Below are 26,869 nucleotides of genomic sequence, written 5' to 3' on the forward strand. Positions count from 1 at the left end.
CAGAGTGATAATAATTCTAAAATGTATTTGGAGCCAAAAAAGAGCCCTAATAGCCAAAGTAATTCTAAGCAATAAGAACAAAGCTGGAGGTATCACACTACCTGACTTGAAACTGTATTACAGTAACCAAAACAGTATGGTACTGGTACAAAAACAGACACATAGACCAATGGAATAGGTTATAGAACCCAGAATTAAAGCCATACACCTACAACCATCTGGTCTTCAACAAAGCTGACAAAAACAAGCAGTGAGGAAATGACTTCCTATTCAATAAATGCTGCTGGAATAATTGGCTAGCCATATGCAGAAGGCTGAAACTGGACCCCTACTTTTCACCATAAACAAAAATCAACTCAAGATAGATTAATGAGTTAAATGTAAAACCTAAAACTCTAATAACCCTAGAAGAAAATCTAGGAAATGCCATTCTGGACATGAGCTGAGGCAAAGGCTCATGTTGAAGACTCCAAAAGCAACTGTAACAGAAACAAAAATACCAGCCTGGGCAATATGGCAAAAACCCATCCTACAAAAAATTAAAAAATTAGCCAGCCATGGTGGCATCCATCTGTAGTCCTATCTATTCAGGAGGCTGAGGAGGGAAGATTGCTTGTACCCAGGAGATCGAGGCTGCAGTAAGCCATGATCACATCATTGCACCCCAGCCTGGGTGACAGAGTGAGACCCTGTGTCCAAAAAAAAAAAAAAAGATAAGCGAGACCTAATTAAACTAAAGAGCTTCTGCACAGCCAAAGAAACTATTAATAAATAGACAACCTACAAATGGGAGAAAATATTAGCAAATTTTGCATCTAACAAAAGTGTAATATCCAGAATCTATAAGGAACTCAAACAAATCAACAAGCAAAAAACAAACAACTCCATTAAAAAAATGGGCAAAGGACACGGACACTTCTCAAAGACATACATGCAGCCAACAAGCACAGAAAAAAAAAAGCTCAATATTACTCATCATTAGAGAAATGCAAATAAAAACCACAATGAGATACCAATAATCAAAAAATAACAGAAGCCTGCGAGGTTAGAGAGAAAGGGAATGGTTATACAATGCTGGTGGGGATGTAATTAGTTCAGCCACTGTGGAAAGCAGTATGGATTTTTCTCAAATAACTTAAAATAGAACTACCATTCCACCAGCAATTCATACCTAAAGGTATATAAATCATTCTACCATAAAGACACAAGCACATGTATGTTCATTGCAGCACTACTCACAATAGCAAAGACATACAGTCAACCTAGATGTCCATCACTGGTGGACTAAAGAAAATGTGGTATATCTACACCATGGAATACTGTGCAGCTACAAAATAGAGATCATGGCCTTTGCAACAACATGTTTGGAGCTGGCGGCCGTAATCCTAAGTGAATTAATGCAAGAACAGAACACCAAATGCCCATGTTCTCCCTTATAAGTGAGAGCTACACACTGAGTACTCATGGACATAAAGAAGAGAATAATAGACGCTGGGACCTATTTGAGGGTAAAGGTGAGAGGAGGGTGAGAATTGAAAACCTACCTATCGGGTATTATACCTACCTGGGTGACAACATTATCTGTACACCAAATCCCCGTGACATGCAATTTACCCATGTAACAAACCTGCACATGTACCCCTTGAACCTAAAATAAAGATGGAAAAAAAAATATCCTTACTAGTGAAGGTGGAATAGAGCGGGATGGCTCGGAAGGTCACCAGCAGTTCTGGCGCCCCATGACAGAGCAATGCTGTAGGCACTGCTGCAGTCTTGGTATGAATTTAGCTCTCATCTGGGTAACCATGGGCCTTAGAAACAGAACCATCATGGCACCAGAGATAGCAGTGACTAATGTTGATGGAGTACATGATCTATGCTTGGAACCAACTCAGGAATCAAAAAGGCTCCCAGGGCCAGGAGTGGTGACTCATGCCTGTAATCCCAGCACTTTGGGAGGCCGAGGTGGGTGGATCACCTGAGGTCAGGAGTTTGAGACCAGGCTGGCCTACATGGTGAAATGCTGTCTCTACTAAAAATCACAAAAATTAGCCGAGCATGGTGGTGTGCACCTGTAATCCCAGCTACTCGGGAGGCTGAGGCAGGAGAATTGCTTTGAACCCAAGAGGCAGAGGTTGCAGTTAGCCGAGATTGTGCCATTGCACTCCAGCCTAGGCAACAAGAGAGAAACTCTGTCTCAGGGAAAAAAAAAAAAAAAAAAAAAGGCTCTCAGGGTGAAGAAAGTGGGGTCAGGACAGGGGATAAATCATGGAAGACTTTCTGGGAAAGTTTTTATATTCATTTAACAAATATTTACTGAATACCTGCTATGAAGATAGAAGGGTGGGGTACTGGAAAGAGTATGGACTCAGAGTCAGGGCACCTGTCTTCATGACCCTGGCCCTGACACCCTTGTTAGGGATCTACGAGAAGTCACCTGCCCACTCTTGAGCCTCAGTCTTCCCAGCTGTGGAGAAGGTGGATGAGGTTGGCAGTTTTCACTCTGAATTTCCTTGGAGTTCAGGGTTTTTAAGAGGTTCCCAGGAGCCTCCTGGGCAGGAGCTTATGAAGAGGAGGCTAAAGGTTAGGACTGGACCCCCACGCTTTGTTTCACCAGTGCTGCTTTTATCTGCTTTTTGTATTGGGGTTCCATGTATATTCCATTTGGAAAAATGTTCTGCTGCTTTAACAATGATTAAAAACAAGGCAATCTCCAGGTCCCCTCCAGCCCTGCCTATCCGGGACTCTCTGTGCCAGACCCTGTGTTCCATGCTGGGGAAGCACAGAGCTGGAGACCCTGCCCTCCCAGAGCAGAAGCAGACACAGAAGCAGGAGCGGAAGGAGCTCCCTGAACACATGGATGCTTTTCTGTCCCGGGAAGAATCCCTTCATGCCCACACTCTCCTGGGGAAGGACATGTCCCCTGGGGAAGCCACAGGGTCCCAAGAAGCAGCAGCTGCTGTGGGTCAGTAGTCAGGAAACCCAACCTCTAGTCCTGGCTCTGTCCTTCCTCTCTGTGTGAATTTGGGAAGGTTCTTAAACCCGTTTGAGCCTTGATTCTCTTGAATCAGGCTCCTTTTGAGAATGAAATGAAATGGTGGTCGTGGGATCTAACATACAAATATTGGTGCTATTGCAAAAGAAAACTGAAGGTAGGAGAATCCATTTGAAGCTACCTAATTCCAATCTCCAGCCCTGCGCCCCTGGGCCCAGCCAAGAGACACTGTGTAGTAAAACAGTGGCTGTAGGTGCACCCCAATCTTTGAAGTGCTTTGTCTAAGTGTAAAAGTATCATTTCTTCCTAAATAGCTCATGTGCCATGACTGGTAATGCCCCAGGCTGTCTTCCACCATCTCAGCCCTGCAGTAGTTCTGTATTGCATGCACTTGGGAGGTAACCACAAAATGGTTAAGAGCCAGGCTGCTCAAATCCTGCTCTGCCACCTAGCAGTCTTTGTACCTTAGCTCCCTTTTGCAAGAGAGTAATGGAAATAGTACCTATGTCAGAGTGATATGGAGAATTAGATGCACAAATATGCATAAAAGGTCTAGAATGGTACCCAGCACAGAGAAAGGGAAATGTGGAGACAAACGGACAGAGGGAGAATGATATGAAAAGATGTAAGCTGAAGACGGCCATCTGCAAGCCAAAGAAAGAGGCGGCCGGGAACAGATCCTTCCCCGAGAACCCGCAGAAGGAATTGACTCTGTCAACACCTTGATCTTGGACTTCCAGGCTCCAGAACTGTGAGGCAATAAGTTTATATTGCTAAAACACCCAGTCTGTGATGCTATGGGCAGCCCTAGAAAATTAACACAAGCACTTATTCAGCATTTCTTTTGGTCTCTGCTTACTTCTTGCCCCTTATCACCAACCCCTATTCCTTTGCCCTACCCCTGGAGTCGATCCTTGGATTAAACTTTCTCCCTCATCCCTTTCTCCAATAGGGTCCTTACTCTTAACCTGTACACAAATGAATTACTTAAGCCACTCCTTCTGCACAAACTTTTCTGGAGGATCTGTTGAGGCCAGGAGTTTGAGACCAACCTGGGGAACCTAGTGAGACCCCATCTCTGTAATAAAATAAAATAAAATAAAATAAGCCAGGCATGGTGGGCACCCATGTATAGTCCTAGCTAGTCATGAGGCGGAGGCGGGAGGATTGCTTGAACCCAGGAATTGGAGGCTGCAGTGAGCCATGATAGTGCCACTGCACTCTAGGCTAGGTGGCAGAGCAAAACCCTGTCTAAAGAAAAAGAAAAAGAAAGAGAGAGAGAGAGAGAAAGGAAATGAATTGAAATAGGAAATGGCTTCTGTTCTAATAAGACTCTGCCTAGCCTCTTGGCTGCTCAAGCGAGGAACATGTCCTGGATATGCACAGAGGCACCTGCAGCCCTCAGCTTGGCCCATCAACAGGGACCTGGAGGGCCAGTGTCAGTCAGCTGAACACCAGAAAACCAGGAATTCCCCTCATAGTGCCATTCCTTGGAATATTGTTATCCAGGTTTTAAATCCTGCTTTCCAGGAAGTTAGCTCAGAAAATCACGAAAGCCACCAAAAAAAAAAAAAAAAAAAAAAAAAAAAATTAAAACTATGAAAGTCCATTTATAAAAAGAGAGAACTTTTAAAATTACACAGACTTGTTATCTCCTACCATGTTAATAACTCTGTCCTCGGTGAGTGAATGAGTCTCATGCCATCTGTGTACAAATAACAGAAAATGTACAATGGAAGTTTCAAATAAGTTCAATGTATGATATATCCATTATTTTGAGCATAAAGAAAAGTATAATGTTTTAATAAAAGAAAAATAAGCATTTTGGGAGGCCAAGGTGGGTGGATCACTTGAGGCCAGGAGTTTGAGACCAGCCTGGCCAACATGGCGAAACAACATCTCTACAAAAAATACAAAAATTAGCCAGGCACGGTGGTGCATGCCTGTAATCCCAGCTACTCGGGAGGCTGAGGCACGAGAATCACTTGAACTCAGGAGGCAGAGGTTGCGGTGAGCCAAGATCACAACCCTGCACTCCAGCCTGGGCTACAGAGTGTGACTCCATTTCAAAAAAAAAAAAAAAAAAAAAGAAAGAAAAGTAGCATTACTATCTCTCTACCCCTGTGCTATATCAATTGGAAAGGCATAGCAAAAGTGTATCCAAAATATATTTTTGTCTAAAACTGAAAGCCAAAGTATCAAAATAGATATTCAACAAAAGCTAAATATCACGATCACAGAAAACCTTCTGAGATATACAAATAAACCTGTAATTTTATTTTTAAATGTCAATTTTTATAATTGTACTATGAAAATCTTATTTTAGTTATTAAAATGTTAAACTTTGACATGATACAGGAAAACAGACAGCACTGTCAGTTGCCGGATTCTTCCAACAGTTATTATACTGCACCTTTACATTACTAAGTAGTTGTTCACTTTTAGCTGGCACATTTGATGGTATCACTAACCTTTTGACTTAAGGCAATGTAATTTTGGAAAATGTTTTTCAGTAACACGTTTTTGTGATTCATAACTGTGATAGGAAGAATAGCCCACAAAGATGTTCACATTTTAATAACTCAAGCCTGTGAGCATATTACGTTACTTGGTAAAAGGGATTTTCTTTTTTGATTTTGCAGTGTTTCTTTTTTTTTTTTTAATTTATTTTAGGTTCAGGGGTACATGTGTAAGTTTGTTATATAAGCAAACTCATGTCACAGTGGTTTTTCGTTCAGATTATTTTGTCACCCAGGTACTAAGCCTTGTACTCACTCTTTATTTTTTCTGCTCCTCTCCCTCTTGCCATCCTCCACTCTCCAGTAGACCCAGTGTGTATGGTTCCCCTCTTTGCGTCCATATGTTCTCATTATTTAGCTCCCACTTTTAAGTGAGAACATGCAGTATTCAGTTTTCTGTTGCTGTGTAAGTTTGCTAAGGATAAGAGGCTCCAGCTGCATCCATGTTCCCACAAAAGACATGATCTTGTTCTTTTTTTATGGCTGCGTAGTATTCCATGGTGTTTATGTACCACATTTTCTTTATCCATTCTGTCATTGATGGACATTTATGTTGATTCCATGTATTTGCTATTGTGAATAGTACTGCAATGAATATTCACGTGCATGTATCTTTATGATAGAATGATTTACATTCCCCTGGGTATACACCCAGTAATGGGATTGCTGGGTCTAATGGTAGTTCTGTTTATAGCTCTTTGAGGAATCACCACACTGCTTTCCACAATGGTTGAATTAATTTACACTCCCACCAACAGTTTATGAGTGTTCCCTAAGCAAAAGGGATTTTCAAGATGTAATTAAGATCTTGAAATGGGGAGATTATTCTGGATTAACTGAGTGAGCCTAATGTGATCACGTAGCCTTTATAAGGGGAAGGGAGAAGCATGGAGTCAGAGAAGGAGGTGTGACAAAAGAAGAAGAGGTGAGAGAAAGAGCAAGCGTGAGCCAGGGCGAGCAAGAGCAAGGGGGCGAGCAAGGAGGCGAGCAGGGTGCAGGCAGGTGGTGGTGGGAGAATTGATTTGAAGATACTACAGCTGGCTTTAAAGATGGAGGAAGAAGCTGAAAGCCAAGGAATGCAGGCAGCCTGCAGAAGCTGAAAAGGCAAGGAAATGGATTTTTCCTTTAGAGCCTCCTGAAGAAACACAATCCTGCTCATAACTCTGGGCTCAGTAAAACCTGTTTTGGACTTGTGACCTCCACAACTGTAAGATAATAAATGTGTGTTGTTTTAAGTCACTGAATCTGTGGTTACTTTGCTACAGCAGAAATAGGGAATGAATAAAATAACTTAGGAAAATCTTTTTAACATTTCTTATCTTAAGCTTATGAAAATGATTGGTGGTCTACAGCAATCATCCTGACAATTTAAAAATTCAGTCTCCAGAAATCAAAACTATAAGAAGTTACCTTCTTAAAGCATTTTTACAAAAATGTATTGTTATGAAGTTTGATGATTAGGAAGATCAAAGTGTGTTTAGAGCCCCTTATTTTCCTCTAGCACTTCGTTTCATATTCTTAATATTCTTTTTTTGAGACAGGGTCTCACTCTGTCACCCAGGCTGGAGTGCAGTGGTGTGATCTCAGCTCACTGCACCCTGGACCTCTTGGACTCAAGTGAACCTCCCACCTCAGCATTCTGAATAGCTGGGACTACAGGTGTGTGTCACCATGCCCGGCTATTTTGTTTTTTATTTTCTGTATAGATGGGGTCTCACTGTGTTGCCCAGGCTGGTCTTGAACTCCCGAGCTCAGACGATCTGCCTGCCTTGGTCTCCCAAAGTGCTGGGATTACAGCTATGAGCCCCTGTACCTGGCTAATATTCTTTATTATTTCTGGATTGAAGATAATTTATCATACATGTTTACGTGATTTTAGATTTTTTTTCCACCTTGTGAAAAGTTGAGGTTGGTGGCAAAACTGACATTCTACTTTTAATTAATCTTTAATAAAATGTGAAGAATTTCCAAGTAGAATATATTCCTGAAATATGTTTGCCCTAAAAAATTAAATAGCTACAAATTACAGTTATTAATGTTTAAATGCTAGTGAATAAAATAGTTCTACAAAGATTAGAATTATCATGCAAATTCTTATTAATCTCTTATTAAGCTTAGTATTAAACTCTATCAACTTAGTAAAAAAAGACAATATTATTTCTCAGCTAGAGATAATGCATTTTTCCTAATATTTTTATTAACTAGTTTCCTAATTTAGAAAATTTCTTTTTTGTAGAGATGGGGCCTTGCTATGTTGCCCAGGCTGGTTTTGACCTCCTGGCCTAAAGCGATCCTCCTGCCTTCAGCCTCCCAAACTGCCGGGATTACAGGTGTGAGTCACTGCACCTAGCCTCTCATTTTTTAAACTATGTGAATTTAATACTTATATTTTGCATAATATGAACAGCATTCACAATCATCACGACATTTTGCATCATTTTACTCATATAATTACATATATTTCAAGGAGCTGTTTTTCTCCAAAATATACATCTAGAATCCTTATCAGAATTTGAGAGGGTCAGGTATGGTGGCTCACGCCTGTAATCCCAGCACTTTGGGAAGCCAAGCCAGGTGGATCAGGAGGTCAGGAGTTCAAGACCAGCCTGGCCAACATAGTGAAACCCTCTCTCTACTAAAAATACAAAAAATTAGCTGGGCATAGTGGCTGGTGCCTGTAATCCCAGCTACTTGGGAGGCTGAGGCAGGAGAATTGCTTGAACCCAGGAAGCGGAGCTTGCAGTGAGTCGAGATGGCACCACTGAACTCCAACCTGGGTGACAGGGTGAGACTGTCTCAAAAAAAAAAAAAAAAAAAAAAAATTAAGAGGAAATATTCAAAAAACAGAAAATGCAAAAAAAAAAAAAAAAAAAAAGCTAATAAACAGTATATCTGATTGATGTACTTTGTTCCTACAACCACCATTATTTCACAGGCTAGCTATGATATGCAACCACGAGAGATACTATGTGTCAACTCCCTGACCTAAGCAATCGCCCAAACCAGAGGGGCAAGAAGCCTGGAAGCAACACTTCCCAGACTCCCTGGCTGGCAGGCTTCACGTTAGATTCTACCCGCGAGAGGCACTTGCTCGTTTGGGGGATGCAGAAGACAAGGAGAAGCCAGTGTTCGGGAGGCAGGACAGGCAGGCTGACAGCAGCAGCAGCTCCTGTGGGGTTTTGCATGGCGTTTGGGGCATCTCCTTGAGAATCCCCCACTTCGATGCTGCTGGAAGCTGACACCATTCACAGCCACTGCCCTGGGATCTCTGACCTTTCTTCCTGCTGCCCTTGTGAGGTTGTGAATGCCTCTGGCTCCCTGTATTGAACCCCTTCCTTCTCTAAATACCTAGAGTGGCTTCTGTTTTTCTGACCAAACCCCAACTAATACAACAACATGCAGAGACAGTAACAAGATCACTGATCACCCTCAGGTTCGGGGAAGACACAGTATCTTGAAGCAGGCATTTGAGGATGTGGCCTTCCAAAGGCTGAAGACAAAGCAAAGCAGATCTTGCCTAAACTACCAAGGCTAAAGCCACATTCCTTTGTACCCCGATTTCTGTCCAGCCCACACAGGTCTTTGTCTGACCATGACAAACTTCCGTGAGGCTGCTCAGCCTTCATAACACTCCAATGTATTTTTTTTTTTTTTTTTTTTTTTTTTTACCAGGATGAAATCAGCATAGTGAGGTAATACTACTACTGGCCTGTGGGCACTCGGGCTCGTGCAACATGAGAAAAGGAAAACCACTACCAAGGTATTAAGTTGGTAGTTAGAGTCTTTCCACATGGGCAGGTGCAGCGAATAGGACTGGGAGTAAATGAACAATAAAATGCATCCTTTATGGTGCAAAGGACAGGAACTCCCTGCATCAAGGAATGGGGAAACAGGGCAAAGAAGATAGCTCAGAGCCCATGAAAAGAAAACCTACTAAGTGCCCAGTGTTGTGCTGGTCCAGTGGTTCTCCATGTTTTTGGTCTTGAGACCCCTTAAAAATGATTGATGGCCCCAGACTTCTGTTTATGGATCATTACAATTTTATAAATTGAAACTGAGAATATTTTAAGAAGAAGAATACACAGCACACATCCCAACAGCTGCCAGAGCCAGTAGCCTTTGGAAACCAGGAGGGTGAGAAAATGAGAGTAGAAAGGCAAATAACATCTTGGTATTTTCATGAAAACAGTGTTGACCTCGAAGCTACCCTGAAAGGGTCTTGGGGACTCCTGGACCACACTGAGAGCCACCGTGCTAGGCTGTTGATTCTAGTCTAGCTCATTTCATTCTCTTCACGCTGAAATAGTGTGATCACTATTCCCATTTGACAGGAGAAGACACTGAAGATCAGAAAGGCCTAAGTAACTTGCCCTTCGTGGCAGACCAGGATTTCACCCTGCTCTCCTCTGCCTCCACAGCCTCCATTGGAACAAAGGACTTGACCATGGAGGGGCCAGACCCAGGAGGGAGGAGCTGGAGAGTCCCCAAGCGGTCATGAGGGACTCCGCAGTGGGAAACAGGAACTGTCCCCTCGGGAGCTGACTGGCCATGAGGAGAAACTGGAGTACCCAGGCTTGGCCCCACTGCGAAATGGGCCCGCATCCTTGATGTTATGGTCTGGGAGAGGGAGGCAGCCTGGAATGGAGACCTGGCTGCCAGCACGGGCTTTGCCATCTGCTGATGTCGAGTGGTTGGCCAGGCACCCCTAAGGGGTTGGGCTAGAGAGTGTCTTAGAGCAAAACACCACGGGGACTCCCCCAAGCCCTGAGCTCTCAGTCCTGCATCCCGGCTAGAATCTCAGGGTCGTCTGGTCAGCCGAGGGTGGGAGATGGGGCTGCATAGCCTGAGAGGGAAAACAGCTCTATTCTCGCTAACCCACATGGGCAAAGGATCAGCCCAGAGAATCTGGGGCCTTTTCCAGGACCATAATAGGTGATTTCGTTCCAAAGCCTGCCAGTGGGAGTATCAGTTTAAATCCACTGAGAGCAAGTTTTATATTAGAACAGCATTCCATAGCTACTGCTGGTCTTCCACTGGGGAGCTCTGTTTCCAATCTTAAGGATGTCAAACAATTTTAAAGGCACAGAAGCTCAGTTTTACCCAGCCAGGCAGGCAATGGCAGAAAGCATGTGGCCACCAGCATTCCCACAGCAAATGCTCAAGGCAGATTCGCAGCAGCCCCCACCCCAACCCTGACTCCAGACTCTGGTTGCTATTCTGCTTCCAGCTCCAAGACAGGCTGGAGGAACAGCTGGCCCAGAAACCTGGGGTGTCCATAGCTACCCACTCAGACCCTCTGTGGGGTGCATGACTGTCCACACCCTCAGGGAGGTCTGCGTTTGCTTATTTAGACACCTAGCTGCTGGGCACGCTGTCTAGAATCACAGGCCACTGCCAGGTCCCCTGTGGCCACTGCATTCCCTGCCAGCCTGGCATACTCCTCATGCCACCTCCCAGGCAGGGATGTCCACACTCTGTGAGCGAAAATAACACTAACAATAGCTCGCATTGTAAGGTTCTTCCCACGGCACGCTTCTCATGCCCTGTCTTGCTGGAGCTTTATAAAAACTTTACAGGGTTTGCAAGTGACAGCCCATTGTCCTTCTTCTTTATAGATGAGGAAGCTGAGGCTTGGTGGGTGAAAGGGGGTGTCTAAGGTCACTCCATGGGAGAGCTGGCACTAGGTCCCAGGTCTCTCCGTCTCAGCCCAGGGTTCCCTCTGCTGTCTGGCATTTTTGGGGTGAGGAGCAGAGCAGGAATGGTGCAGGGCACTGGGGCCAGAAGTGCAGTGAGCCCAGGGCCCCTTTCTTGCCTTTGTCTCATCATGGGTGGCCACCAGCCATGAGTCCTCGAGGGATCATTCTCTGAGCTTAGAAACATACAAATCAGGAGTTTCAATCAGCGGAGCAATCTGTTTAATTTTACTTTTCTTTCCTAAATTAAATATTAAATGTAAACTTAAATGGAGAGATTTAAATTTAACACTCCAATCTCTCTCTCCCTATGCCTCCTGTGCCTGGTTTCTGGGGTAAGGAGCCTGCCTTTGGCCATCTCAGGAGCATTGGTGGGTGAAACTCATCTTTGGGATCCTTCTTGGGATGTGACCGTGGCCACTCAGCAGGTTATTTACCAACATGCCCAGGTGAAAGAAACCCTCCAACTTTCTAGCCATAATGTAATAGGCCCTGCATCCTACCTTCCTGGGCTTGGGTCATGATGAGAAAGAGGGCTAACCTCACTTTTGGGACCTAAGTGAGGTTAGCCCTTGTCTCGGTAAAGCCACCTGTGGGGAGTAGCGGTTTGCCCACACCAGTGGTCAATGCTGAGGTGGTCCTACAGGCACAGGCCTGGATGACCTCCAAGGCTCCCCGCCCCCAATTCTGCAGTGGTGGAGGGCAAGCCTTAGCACTTAACAGGATGTTGCTGGACAAATGGGGCCCAAAGCAGGGGGCAGAGAGGGTCAGGCAGTCAGAGGGAGCCACATGAGGCCTCAGCAGTGGAACTCCGGCTTGATCCAGGTGCCATCTCCTCTGACTCTCTTCCCAGAGGAGTGGTGTGCAGGGAAGGAAGCTCGTGCAGCCTGGCTGAAGACACTGGGCTCCACATTGAGTTGCGCTGTCAGGAAAGACCTCATACATGAGTGTCATGGAGCAGCACAGAGGACCCTCCAACCAAAGTCATGATCTCGCCTCTCAGGGTTGGCTGGCTGTCCCAGCAGTTACAGGGTTCTGAAGCGGACTTGGGGTGCAGAAGCACTCACATGCGCGCTCAGAGATTCTTGCCTCTAGTAAAGAGGAACGTCACACATCTGTGTCCGGAGAGATTCCTCTAAGTGGCTGCTGGAGCTGCTCTCTCGGGCCGGACAGAGAGCTGGTGGGTGACTCCAGCCTTCCTTTGGGGGCCAGCTCCTCCCAGTGCCCTGCTAGGAAAAGTCCTCGGGAAACGAAGGAGAGGACGCTCTACCAAGCAAATGGCTCAGCTCTGTGCTGTGAAGGCCAACCTTCCCCGTGACAGCAACTCCTCTCTGTAGACCTGTGTACTCAGCCCTCAGGCTCCTGTGGCAGTGTGAGAACAGCACCTTTTATCCTTCACTCTTGGCTATTTGGGGTGCTGGGGTTGGCAAAGGTGTAAACTGCTTTCTGCGTCACCGTTTGTGAATCAGGGGCTGATGGCTCACAGGCCTAAGGTGATCAGAAGCAGGTGGGACGGCAGGTGAGTAAACAAACAGCTGCAAGAGAACGTGATCTGTCCTTCATGGAGGCAAGGACATGGTGCTGGGAGAGTGGGGGTGGTCATGACTAATGCGGTGGGAGCAGAGGCTGTGAGGGCATGATGCCACCATAGCCTGCCATGGGTACTGCCTGCTTAGAAGGCTGACAGTCTGTCTGGGGAGGCCTGGAGAGGCGAATGGGAAGATAAGGGCTAAAAGGAAGGGTCAAAGGGCTGCTCCAACATGTTAATAACTCCTAATGTGGCTCCCTGGGTGGCAGGCCTGACCCTTGTCCACTCCTGAGAGCAGATTCTCAGAATAGGCTTCTGATGAAGGTGCAGAATGAGTCACGGTCATTGGGTGCAAGTAACAGAAACCAGTGGGCCTATGTAAGCTAAGAAGAAATCTATAGGGAGGATGTTGAGGTGTTCCAGAATCAGCAGAACTTTTTGGAGAAGTGGGGCTTGGAAAATAGATAGGAACCAAGAGAGGCTAGACAGCAGCCAGCAGGTCAAGCACACATCCCAGAAACACCTGCCATTGCCCGAGGTCACCTTTCAACTGTCCCTGCATCTTGGCATCTTTCCTCCAAGGGTCGAAGTTTCAAATGACAGAAACATGAATCCCAACCCCCGCATCTGGCTGCCAGAGGGCAGGGAGCAGGCCTTTCTGGGTCCTGGTGTCTGGGGAAGGGAGGCCTGGACGCCTTAGGGACAGACATCCAGCTTTTCTCCATGCAGACTTGCAGTGGCTAGAGAGCTGCTGACTTTGGGGATTGGGCAGCAGTTGTCAGGAGGAAGCATCTGTTCTCCCAGGGGTTTTACTCCTCCTAAGTCATGGAAAAGTTGAGTAACAGCCGGGGGTTGGAGGCATCCCAGGGTCCCAGGTTGGGAGAAGGGCAGAAGTTACTTTTCCAGTTTCTGCCTTTCTTAATAACTAATTCATTTCTTTCTATGGCTTTTTGAGAAAAGATCTTGTTATCATCTGTATAGAGATCCCACTGTGTACAGTACGAGGTAGAGGCAGGGGAATCCTAAACCGAGCATCATGAGGACTCCTCTGTAAAGGAATTTCCACGATTGCAATTCATTAAATGCCTAGTGTATGCCAGGTGCTGGGTTAAGTACACTTTTATGTGGCAGGGAGAAGAATATATTCTAAAACCTTGCTACACACTGTATGTAATAACCTGAAACTGGAAGCTACCCCAATGTGCAACAACACTAGAATAAATTATAATATATTCATATATTGGAATACTGTTGTAGTACAGCAGCATTCTTGGAGCCTGGTCTGCCCCATGGGTCCCTGTGATCCTTTCAAGGAAGCTGCAAAATGAAACCTATTTTCATAATAATTCTAAGATATTATTTGCTTTTCCACATTGATGTACAAAAGCAATGGTAGGTAAAACTGCAGGTGACTTAACGCAGATCAAACAATAGCACTAAACAAAACTAATAGTCATTGAATTATTCACTCCCATACATCCTCACTACAAATTTTCCAATTTCACTCAAGATTGTATCTTGACGAAGCAGTAAAAGTTATTAATTTTAGTCAGTTTCAACCCTTGAATGCATGTCTTTTTAATATCCTGTGTGACAAAATAGGGAGTTTGCATAAAGCATTTCTGCTAAATACTGAAGTACAGGGGACTGCTTGGAGAAAAGTATTTGTGAGATTGTATTAGCTGCAAACGGAACCAGCCGCTTCCTTGTACGTGATTCTTGGTGTGCAAATGCAGAGACTCTTGTTTTGGGCTGGAATTTCTAGGTCATAGAGTATGTGGATGTTCAACCTCATGAGAAAATATCAAACTGTTCTCCAAAGGAATTATTACACCTTGACAGTTTTTTGGCCAAATGAAATGGTCTTTCATTTCGGTCTTGATTTTTGTTTTCCTAATCATTAATGTGGCTGAGTGTTCATTGGCCACACAGATTGCCTGCCACTGCTAATTTTGAATCAGCCTAGTCAGCTAATGTCACAGAATACATCAACATGAGCACAGGTGGTACTAGCCAGGGATGGGAGAGGTGGTTTAGTGTGACCGTATTTAATGTGTTATAAGATGCCATCAGTTATAAGATGCAGCATCAGCTTAATATAGATTTACTGGAAAAAAATATCAAATTAAACACTTTTTTAAAAACAAACGATACTGTACTGTATCAGTCCATTTTCACACTGCTATAAAGAACTGCCTGAGACTGGGTAACTTATAAAGGAAAGTGGTTTAATTGACTCACAGTTCTGCGGGAAACTTACAATTGTGGCAGAAGTCGAAGGGGAAGCAAGGCATGTCAGGCATGTTGTACATGGCAGCAGGAAGGAGACAGCACGCGGGGGAAACTGCCACTTTAAAAACCATCAGATCTCTGAGAACTCCGCCACTATCATGAGAACAGCATGGGGAAACTGCCTCCACGATCTGGTCAACTCCCACCACGTCCCTCCCCTGAAACTTGGGGGTTACAATTCAAGATGAGATTTGGGTGGGGACACAGAGCCAAACCATATCATGCACATTTATCTATATAATCATACAGCATTTTCTTCTTTAATATCACCATCAATTCTAAATTTCCTTCACATTTATAGTCTGAAGACTTCCCTGTTGAGGCAAATACTGTCATAGAAATGTAGACTTATGGAACCTGTACCCGTGAACTCGACCTCTTGAGCAGACTTAGTAGAGACAGTTAATATGCCAGGTTTTGCATGCATTTCTTATTTGGTTAAACTCATGGTTTCATTTTCTCTGCAATTGAATCACACATCACTGGAAATTTGAAAGTCACCCAGATACTTTTGACAGATGAATGTGCAGTATCTAGTGATAATCTTTCACAGGGCACAAATTAACCACAGAAGCCTCTCCCAGCTCTCAATTCCACAATCTCTTTGGAAAGATTTAGCTAAGTTTTCATAGCTCAGTGATGACAACCATGTCACAACTCACTCCTCTATTTGCTGCTAGTAAATTTGGGTTGACATCAATTAAAAGACACAACCGAATTTCAGAAACGTTCAGAAGTGAAAGAGTGTACATCTTATTTTTCCTCTAATTATCTAGTAATTAAGTTTTAAATGTGTGTGTGTATATATATATGTGCATATATATATAGGTGAGTGTGTGTGCATGCACGTGTGTGTGTGTAGCCAACATTTATTAAGCATCTACCAGGTGATAACTTCCATGACTCCATGTCAGGGACTCTCCCTTTATTATTGCTAATCTTTACAGTAATTTTATGAGGTAGATAACATCCTCATTTTAAAGGAAACTGAGGTTTAAAGGGTCAAGATAACTTGACCAAGACTCATAAGCTGCAGAATCAGAATTCAAATCTAGGTCTATCTAACTTCAAGGCCCATAAACTTTCTCCCACATTATGAATCTCTTTTTTAGTTACAAAACTCCATGGGCCCCTACTAGGTAAGACCTTGAATGAATTATTGCCAGTTCTGCCTGTTATGTCTCTGAGGTTGGATGCCTCCCTTTAGGAAGGGGTTACTGGCAGGGACAATGGAGAGATTTACAAGAGAGTTGAGCAATGTTAAAAATAACAACAAGGTATTTGCTCCTAATCCCGTTAAGCTCCCTTGAGCTCTGCACAAGCCGAGAAGGGGAGGGCATGTTAATTTGCTTGCGCACAGGTGCGTCTAAGGTTGCTGTTACAACCTCCTACATCTTCCAACCTCAGCCAGGGCTTGCTGTCACTTTTTCGAGTGTTCTTGGGTGCAAAACCCTAATGTGTTGTTATGATGAACAATCATAAAACTGATGTGCTAATGTCAATAAGGAGGCTCAGTTTCGGCCCTGGAAATGTACTTCTTTTCATTAAGAGTGTCCTGGCCAGGCACAGTGGCTCACACCTTTAATCCCAGCACTTTGGGAGGCCAAGGCAGGTGAATCACGAGGTCAAGAGATCAAGACCATCCTGGCCAACATGGTGAAACCCCATCTCTACTAAAAATACAAAAATTAGCTGGACCTGGTGGCATGCACATGTAGTCCCAGCTACTCAGGAGGCTGAGGCAGGAGAATCTCTTGAACCCAGTAGATAGATGTTGCAGTGAGCTGAGATAGCGCCACTGCACTCCAGCCTGGCGACAGAGCGAGACTCCACCTCAAAAAGAGAGAGAAAAAAAAGAGTGATGCGTGGTGGTGCTGAATCAGACTCAACGGTTTATATTTCTGCCAGTCTCCAAATTACACACAGGTCCATTTGGAGCTCCTACAGACCTGAAGAGACCTGAGGGGCGGGGGGAGGGTTCTCTAACATCAGCTACAACAACCCCTAAGCGATCTTGGACAAGTAAAAACTTACACAGACCTTGCTAAAGGAGAGTGTTCCTTCATCACCCTCAAATGCATGGCTTAGTTTGGCCAGTCACGAACTTTTCATCACCAAAAACCCCATTCTATAACTTTTCCTGCTGGGCCTCTTCCTATGAAATATTTTTATCCACCAACTTGCATGTTGGCTTTAAAAAAATTCTCTATGAAATAGATATAATCAGCAGAAAATAAATTCCAGCCAAAAGGAAAAGAACATGAGATTTTACTCAGTCTGCCAAGAGAACCTTATCTCAGGTAAAACATGATTTTCCTTAAGCTTTTTCTTGAAATGTGAAAAATAACTCCATAGTTCCACTCACTACCTTTTCAGATAAATCCTCAGGGGTCCACTGACCTGGATTTGAAACCACCGGTCTGATTTTCTCAACACAGTTAACTTTGTGGTTGACCTCGGGACGAATCGCCACTCACTTTCCACTCCTGCCTTTGGATCAAGCCCATCTACACAGAAAACAAGGTACTATAGTTCTTCAATCCAGAGATACCCTATTAGACTTTTTCACCGAACTTTTCCCTCCCACCAGTAATGTGTGAGAGGTGTGGTTGCTCTCCATCTTCACCAGGACTTGATATTATCATCTAAAAAAAATTGTTTTAGCCATTCTAATAGGTGTGTGATGGTTTTATTTTACATTTTCCTAATAACTAATGAAGCTGAGGATATTTTCTATGCTTAATTGCCATCTATATATGTTCTTTGGTGAGCCGCCTGTACAAATCTGTTATCCGTGTTTTTAGTTAGGTTGTTACTGAGTTTTGAGGATTCTTTATATATTCTGAATTTAAGTTATTTATCAAATATATCCTTTGCAAATACGTTATCCTAGTCTGTGGCTTGTCTTTTCATTTACTTAGCAGTGTCATTTACAGAGCAAGTGGCTTTAATTTTGATGAACTCTGATTCATCAATTTTTCTTTTATGGATTGTGCTTTTGATATTGTTGTATCTAAGAAATTTTTGCCTAACTCAACATCACAAAGATTTTCTCTCCTAAGCTTTCTTCCAATAGTTTTATTGTTTTAGGTTTGACATTTAGGTCTATGATGCATTTTAATTTTTGTACAAGGTACAAAATTAGGTACCTAGGGTATGGGTCAAGGGTCAAGATTTTTTGTTGTTACTTGTGCATATGGATATCCCATTATCCCAGCACAATTTGTTGAAAAGACTATCCTTTCTTCATTGATTTGCCATTACATCTTTGTCAATTGACCACACTTGCGTGGGTCTATGGCTAGGCTTTCTTCTCATTCCATTCACGCATACCACTCTGTCTCGATTTGTATAGGAGACGCCTATAGATGCCACCCCAAAATATGCCACTTTGGCATGAGGACTGTTCTGAGCTGAAGGCAACTGAGAAAGAGCAGATACAAGAAAAGCTCTCTGCCCTCCCCTAAAATGTGCCTAAAACCCTAAAAGCAGGACGTAAGTTTATGAGGTGTCTCTCCTCCCCTCTCTAGCGAGAAAGATAAAGGTTGATTATTGAGGATAACTTTAAATCCTTATCAGTCTGAAGATGGCACCAGGGGAATCTACATAACAAACTCCCATTTATTTGCCTATGAGATAAATATTGTTAACCTCATTTTTCAAGTCAAGAAACTAAGACTCAAAGAATTTAAGAAATTTGTCTAAAATAGCACAGCTTATCCTTCCCAGACATTGAATCTAAATCCATTATTTCTTATCTCCAAAGTCCAGGTTCTTCCCACTGCCCTAGACTGCCTGTGGTCCAAATCATTTTTAGCAGATATCAGTCTTGCCTATGGATGGGAGACTTCTGGGGAAGCTGCTAAAAATTCAGGCTACTAGAGTTCCCCCCACACCAACTACATCTGAATCTCTGGGACTGGTACCTAGGCCTGGGTATTTTTCAAAAGCTCCCCATTTGATGCTGAGCAATGGTCGGGGTTGAGAACACTGGACTTACCGCTTTCCAAAAGAAGGGTCCTCCTGCCCTCACAGCACAATGATCCGAGATGCCTGTTCCTTGGATTTGGAAGCAGTGAGCAATGAATGCTTTGCAGGAGGCAACCACTCCATCTGCTTTAGGACTGGGAGGCTCAGGGCTATAAAAGGCAAAGCTTTCTCCTTCATTTATTAAATGCTAGTAAATCCAAGGAGTGTGTCATGGTATTTGAGCATCAACTTATCACACATGTTTGTGCTGGCTTACAGTTGCAAGCCTGATGAAAAACAGGTGTGACTCCTCAAAGCTGCTGTTAAGGACTTAATGGGTTACAAAAGGATGCTAATAAAAATGTTTGATGAGAGGAATGTTGCCATTTCAGAGGATATGGTGGGACTCTCATTTCTTAGAGGGATTTGGCCTTCGGGGGCATATTTCAAAGCAGAAAGCAAAGTTCCTTGCATCACCGTGGGAGGCAATAGCATCCTGGAGATGTGCTGCCTGGAGGAGTCCAGTGACTGAGACAGGGAACCTGCTCACTAAAAAGGCAGATTAAGGTCCCAGCCTCTGTTATTGGCAGGACAAAATGATCGCATTTTTAGGCTAGATCTTACTAAAGCTTCAGGATGTCCTTAGAAGTCATCCTACTCCAGATGCGACATCTAATCTGGGTAATATTTCTTTGCGTGAAATGTCCCTATAACATGAACCATATTGTTGCTGTAATGATTTTAAGCTTAATGTTTCCCTTTATGAAGTTAAAATCCACATCTTGAAAATTTAGAAGATGCAGAACAGTAGTCCAACAAGAGTTTTGCATGACTAGTACCACGTTAGAACTTGACATACATCACCTTATTTAATCCTTGCAAGAACTCTCATGGGGAGAAGCCTTATTTGTTTTCAGGTGAAGACACTGAGGCTTAATGACATACAATGGTTTGCTCAGAGCTCCCAGGGAAGCAGGTGGCCTGACTCCAAAGCTCATTCTCATCCCATTACACCTCCCAGCCTGAGTACATTTTGAAATATTTCCTTATATCCTTTCTTTTGTTAAGCCTTTTTATTTTTGATGTGATGTTCAGATTCCAGTTTTTTCTTTTTGCGATGGGGGTCTCTCTATGTTGCTCAGGCTAGTCTTGAACTCCTGGGCTACAGGAATCCTCCTGCCTCAGCCCCCCGAGAAGCTGGGATTACAGGCATACACCACTTCACCCAGCCTCTGGATTCCGTATATCAAAAATCCAGTTTTGCTTCCAGCTTTTTTTTTTTTTTTTTGTAACTTGTGAAAGTTGTCAGAATCAAAGTGGAGTCACTTGTATTAAAAAACCTGACAAATACAACCGGGAAGGCCATGAAGAAGGGTTCTCATGCACAAATGCCTGATAACAAGAACTATCACAAAAGACTGCAAAAATCACAGCCTCGCTCAAAGACCATCACAACCTTACACAAAAACACTTCCGGGAGGACAACTGCCCAGCAACTGCCTGTGCAACCTGGGAATGACACCACCTTTGTTATTGGTCTTCGCAGGCAAGGATAATTATCTCAAAACAATTACGTCATCCTCCTCATTTTTTTCCTTTAAAAACCTTTGTCTTCCTTTACCTCTGTGAATGTCGCACAGTTTACTATGGGAAGCATATTCCATTGCAATACCTGTTCCCGAATTTCCTCTCAGTGTCTGTTATTTAGGCTGACAAACTTGTTAACAGAAGTCGTTTTCCATTTAGTTTTTAGCCCTTGAGCATTCATTTGCCAGACGACACATGCTCTGAACACCAGGCTTTCAGGGGAGTTCCTCCCAGGTAAAGTTTGTCTTGGCAAACTTGTCTGTTGATGAAACTTGGTTCAAAGAGCAAATCACTCTCATGAAAGGGAATCTGGTACTGGGAGAGAAGTTGGGATGGCAGAGTCAAGGGAAGTCAAGATCTCTCCTTTCCCACCACACCCAGATAAAAGCCTATATTTTTTATATATATACACACACACATATATTTACATATAGACACATATATATACATATACGTATACCTACACATATATATACATATATACGTATACCTACACATATATACGTGTGTGTGTATATATATAGATATATATATATATTTTTGAGACAGAGTCTCACTCTGTCGCCCAGCCTGGAGTGCAGTGGCGCAATCTCGACTCACTGCAACCTTCACTTCCTGGGTTCAAGAGTTTCTCCTGCCTCATCCTCCCTAGTAGCTGGGATTACAGGCCTGAGCCACCATGCCCGGTTAATTTTTGTATTTTCAGTAAAGACGGGGTTTCACCATGTCGGCCAGGCTGGTCTTGAACTCCTGACCTCAGGTGATCTGCCCACCTCGGCCTCCCAAAGTGCGGGGATTACAGGTGTCAGCCACCATGCCCAGCCACAAGCCAAAGTATTTTTTAGCAAACCTCCATCCTGATTGCTCATAGGAAGGGAAGCTTTTAAGAAATATCTTTTTTTGAGACAGGATGACATAGGAAATAAAAAGAACGCTCTTTCCACAGTGATGTGTAAACCCAGGGGGAGCTGAGGGTCTGCACTGGGTTGCTGGAAGGAATGCCCCCACCCTTCCTCCACCCTGTGGACTGAGCAGGCCAAGCCTGTGGGAAACAGAGCAAACAAGACAGATGGAGACGGGGCTGCGAGAGACAATGGCAGGGCTGCAGGGGGCCAGGCAGGCTTGGGGTTCTGGCCGCAAGGGCAAAAGCAGAGACCATGTTTGTCTTCAAACTCTACACAGCTATGAAAATTCAGGACATTTCCTGAGCCCACATAGTAGAGGGTGGCTAATCTCTTTCATAACCTCTGTTTCAGGTTAAAGGGACAAAACCCACTTTCACATCTTTCTGGCTAAGGTCTTGCCTTGGCTTTCTTTGCTTCACTATAGAGTCATTGACCCACGCTGGAGTCTGTGGGTGGGACCACAAACAGGAACATTCACACGACAGAACAAACATTTCTCCATGCAAACTAGGATCCCTACACTTTCAACTTAAGGGCTTGCTGATGAGTGACCAGGACTTTGGGAGTGATTAGCCCCAATCCTCCACCAAATAACTGTGTTTGCTTCCTTTCATATTTTGACCCCGTGCTTTTTGGCTAAAGTATAAAAGAAGAGAAATCTGAAATGTGTTCTTGAACGTTCAAAGCTCCAATTCCTGCAGAAGAGAATTTAAAACAATCCCCCCCTCTTCGACTCTCGGCAGGAGCGGACAGCAATATCTCCGCTTAGAAATCTGCAGGTGAAGGACGGGCTGAGCCAGAGGAAATCTGTTTCTCATTAGAATTCTTGGCGGAGCATTTTGAGGCGCATCTGGAAAAGAAATGAGGAGAAGGACTGCCAGTGAGGTTTGTTTAATAAGCACCTTTCTCCCCTCACACGTCTGCTGGCTTTCCCGTCCGCAGGCCACCTGGGACCAGGTTTTCCAGTCCCTCTGCAGCCCCCCACATGTGTCTGTATATAATCTGGGTATATGGCGTATAAAGTGGAGAATCCAAATAAGGAAAACCCATTTCACTGTCATTTTTCTAAATGTCAAATGAAATTCTCCCTCAGACACTCTCCCTTTCACAGATGAGGTGGATATGAAGGGGAAGAGTCCATGATAAGGATCCCTTTGGTTAATTTGTGCAGAACGACAGTCTTCAAGGTGACATCTTAACCATGGCTTTTATCTGAGCATCACATTTGCTTAAAGTAACAGATCTTCATTTTGCAGATGGGGAAAACCAGTAACAACAACGACGAAAATACAAAACCAAACCAAAGCTGAGGCCCAGAGAGAAGAGGTAACTCACACAGTTTCACAGTCACTGGGAGTCGGAGCTGAGATGAGGAGTCTGATTCCTGTCTCCCACAGTGTGCTGTAGATCAGAGCACCCCCCAGACCCCACCACGTTCTCTTTCCTGGATGTGCCAGGTCCTAGCGTAAAAGCAGCTTCCACCCAGAAACCCTCCCCGACCCAAACCCACCCTCAAGTCAGGCCTCCCTGTTGGCGCTCTATGTGCGTTTTCTTTGTGGCACTTATCTGATTTTCATCAGAGCTTTGTATGATTATTTGCTTAAATCTCCCTCTCCAGCAAGATTGTAAGCCCCCTGAGATAGAAACTGTGTCCTGTCTTGTTCATCATTGTATCTACACCACCCTGCACAGTGTCTAGTCCATGACAGACCCACAAAAAAATATATTGTGAAATAAACAAATAAATGATTGAAAAATTGCCCAACACAGTAGTGAAGGCTGAACGTAGACCAGCTTCCTTACTTCGTTGGTGAGTTAGCCAGTAAGGGATTTCCCAAGGAAATTTCTAGATATTCTGTTGTTTCTCATTGATATTAGACAAAAATCTTTTGCTAAACACTGAGAAACTTCCTAAGGCATGTGAGAGACTGAAAGACTATGAATTGTGCAGGATTTCTGCTTTTTGCTGGCCTAGGAGCATAAGGGATGGATAGACCAGGAGCGCCAGCAGAAGTTAGTCTATGTCCTGTGGGTGACGTCCCGCTCCCTGTCCCAGCTGTGTTCTAGGGGATGATCACTGCTTCCTGGGTGAGTGCATGAGGGCATGATTCAGTCTGAGTAATGGGCTAGTTCTTCCTGGCTTTGCCACCAGTCCTATAGCCTGGGAGAGCACCAATCAAAAGGTGGTTGTGGCACACATCGTCCAGTTCATATGGGGAAACTGAGGCAAGTGGGGAAGACTGTTCTTATAGTGGCAGAGCTGGAACTAGAATCCAGGGCTCCTGCCTCTTTGTCTGCTCTTCTCCCCAGCACTGTTCAATCAATCAGCACTTGCCATGTGCTCAGTGCTGTCTATACTATGAGGTTGGTGCAAACATAATTGCAGTTTTCATTATTACTTTTAACGGCAAAACCCACAATTGCTCACCCACCTAATAGGTTCTGAAATGGATGCAAAAAGTCTTGAAAATTAAGCACACAAAAGTTAAATACACAAAATGAGCATAGAGCATGGTCCCACCTTCCAGGAACTTAGTTTTGGTGGAGAGTGAAACTAAATTCTTGAAACAATGATCAATGAAAGATTGCAAGTCTAGGTCATGACCTGCTATGTTGTGTGCAGGACAGACTCTAAGCACTGAGAATTCTAAGAGGTCATTTGACAACTGTGCACAACTCTATCTTGAGTGCGCCTGTGACCGTGAAAAATTTCCGCACGGCAGGAAGTCCTGGAGGTTGCAGTGCAGCAGCGAAGAGCACACAATGTTTGGAGTTAGACCTCCAGGCTCTGCTGCTTCCTGCTCTGTGACCGTGGGCAGGTCATTGAGCCTCCCTCAGACTTGATCTTCTCTTCTGTAAAATGAGATGAGAAGATAACAGCGATACTTCCTTCGTAGGGTTGTTGTGAGAATTACATTCATGTAACATTTGTCAACTACTATAAGGTGACTTGCCACAAATAGTAGTAATTATCATGAATACAAATAAAGCTATATGAAGATAAAATGGGTTATCTTCAGGAGATTGAGCCCCCAGTCATCAATGGTATTTCAACTCTGGCTAGAAATTATAGAGGACATTCAATTTTAGAAGGGAGTAGCTCCTAGAACCAGATGGTATTTAAGGTCTTTCCCAATACTGATCACAAGATGAATTGTGAGGACATTAGCTGGCCCTTGAGAATGCTACGTGTTGGCCAAGTGGGAAGTGGGGAAAAGTGTTTCCTAGAAGATGGGAACTGCGTGAGCAGAGGCTTGGAGGAGGCACAGAGCTTGAAGCTATTGTACTCACATATCCAGAACTTCATCCCACTTGTGTTTTCTGAACACGTTGTGGAGGGACTCTTTACAGCTTGCAGAGGTCCAATCAGTGGGATTGCAGTAACTCTGAGGTCTTCCACTTGTGTGTTTCAGAATTTCGTGAACAATTGAGGGTAGGGGAGTTTGTGAATTCAGCACTAATACAAAGGTGTTCTAACCACATTAGTTCACTCCTGCTCATCAGGGTGGTTTTCTAATGGGACTGATTTCCTTATGTTCAGCTTCTGAACTCAGCTGAAACAACCTTCCTCTACCCAAAACAAACAAACCAATGAGGTCATTTTACCACCTGGCCAAGTCTCTGCACAAACCTCCACATGGGGCAGCATTATTGGAGACGGAGCTGGTGAAGGAAAAACAATTCACCAGGAAGAGCTTGCTTTGATATTCAGATGAGTTTATAAGGTAAATTTTTTTCTTTTCTTTTTTTTTTTTTTTTTTTTTTTTGGTGGAGTCTCACTCTGTCATCAGGCTGGAGTGCAGTGGTGCAATCTCAGCTCACTGCAACCTCCACCTCCTGGGTTCAAGAGATTCTTCTGCCTCAGCCTCCCGAATAGCTGGGACTACAGGTGTGCGCCACCATGCTCAGCTAATTTTTGTATTTTTGATAGAGACGGGATTTCACCATGTTGGCCAATATGGTGTCTATCTCTTGACTTCGTGATCTGCCTGTCTTGGCCTCCCAAAGTGCTGGGATTACAGGCATGAGCCACTGCACCTGGCCTATAAGGTAATTTTTAAAGTAGAAATCATAAAAGAAAACTCTGTGGTCACGTTCATGTACCCTAAGATCTAGCTACGTACAACTTTTATTAGCAAAGTTAACAGGGGAGGGTAATGTTTCTGTATTACCCTGAAACGGAGACTTCTGCCTTTCTGCCCAGGAACCCAAGAGAATGTGCTCTGGGCTTTCTGCTCGGAGAGGCTGAAAGTGATGATTACCTAATGTGCAAAGTAGCACTTTAAAAAAAACAAACTAATTGGAAACAACTTTGGATGTCTTATACGCCCTCATTTCAGTTACAATTAGCTTTATTTACAGTTCAGAGGGTCTGCAGCTGGAAGGCATGTGGGGGTGGGGCACTGCTTCTGCAGGCCCAGGTGAAGCCTGTGCAGATGGTGACTGTCTCACCACCACAGAGGACAGTGATATCTAAGAACCACCCCCTCACTGCCTGCCTCGATGCCTGGGGACCTCCTGAATGAGGAGGGAAGCAACACATTCTCTGTGGCATCGTACACCTTTCAGACTTGTGGTTTTAGTAGTTCTCTGCTATGCTGAGCTTTGTCTTTTGAAGCTGCTGCTGGAGAAAATCAGCTCAGCTGCTTCTCCAGGGGGGAAGCCAGACAGAAGGTCATTACTTTGCTCACCGCCCGCCACAGCCCTGTTCTCCACAGAAATGTGTCCTTCTACAACAGACACACCCAAGCTTGGTTTTCAGCAATGCTCTCAGTCTGTCTTATTTGTCACTGCATCCCAAGTACAAGCACAGTACCAAGTCCATAGCGGACACTCAAGACATACATGGGTGTGGATGGATGTTCTGTGCTGGGTGTTAGTTGCACAATGGTCAAGAAGGTGCAGTGAGCATGGTAGGTATCTGGCAGCAAGGAGGGTTGGTATGGGTTATGTTCATTTATCCCACAGGGAAGCAGGTTTGCTCAAAGACAAGGTACAGAAGGAGCAGGTGAGGGCCCTGAGAACCAAGCATCCTCCCCCACAAGTCTTCCTCCCTCATCAACAGCTGAAGGATGGATCTCCTCTCCTGTCATTAATCTGGGAGTGTATAGTCTAGTCACTTGTCTAAAGGGGGCAACAGAACATTCCCTCCCTACCCTAAGGGGTGTTGGGGAGCTGCATGACAAGAGCAAGGTGCTGCATAGATGCTGGGCTTTCCTCTGATGACAGAACCAAGCCCTCTCAAGAACTAGTGCCCAAGAGCTGCCCAGCGTCCTTAGCAAATTGTACTGGGAAGGGCCAGGCAGTTAAGTGTTCACCTATCAGTGAAGGCCATCCCTTCTAAGCGACCTCATTTCCCAATGTGCTCAGCCTCCTGGACA

The 26,869-nt window shown here is 44.2% G+C and overlaps 1 pseudogene; it reads left to right on the forward strand.

Annotated features, from left to right (window-relative positions):
• Nucleotides 1–2,691: 2,691 nt before the first annotated feature.
• Nucleotides 2,692–26,869, forward strand: part of LOC102116681 (uncharacterized) — a 90,464-nt pseudogene continuing 66,286 nt past the window's right edge.

This window comes from Macaca fascicularis, chromosome 7, assembly GCF_037993035.2.
Source record: "Macaca fascicularis isolate 582-1 chromosome 7, T2T-MFA8v1.1".
NCBI classification, from domain to species: domain Eukaryota; kingdom Metazoa; phylum Chordata; class Mammalia; order Primates; family Cercopithecidae; genus Macaca; species Macaca fascicularis.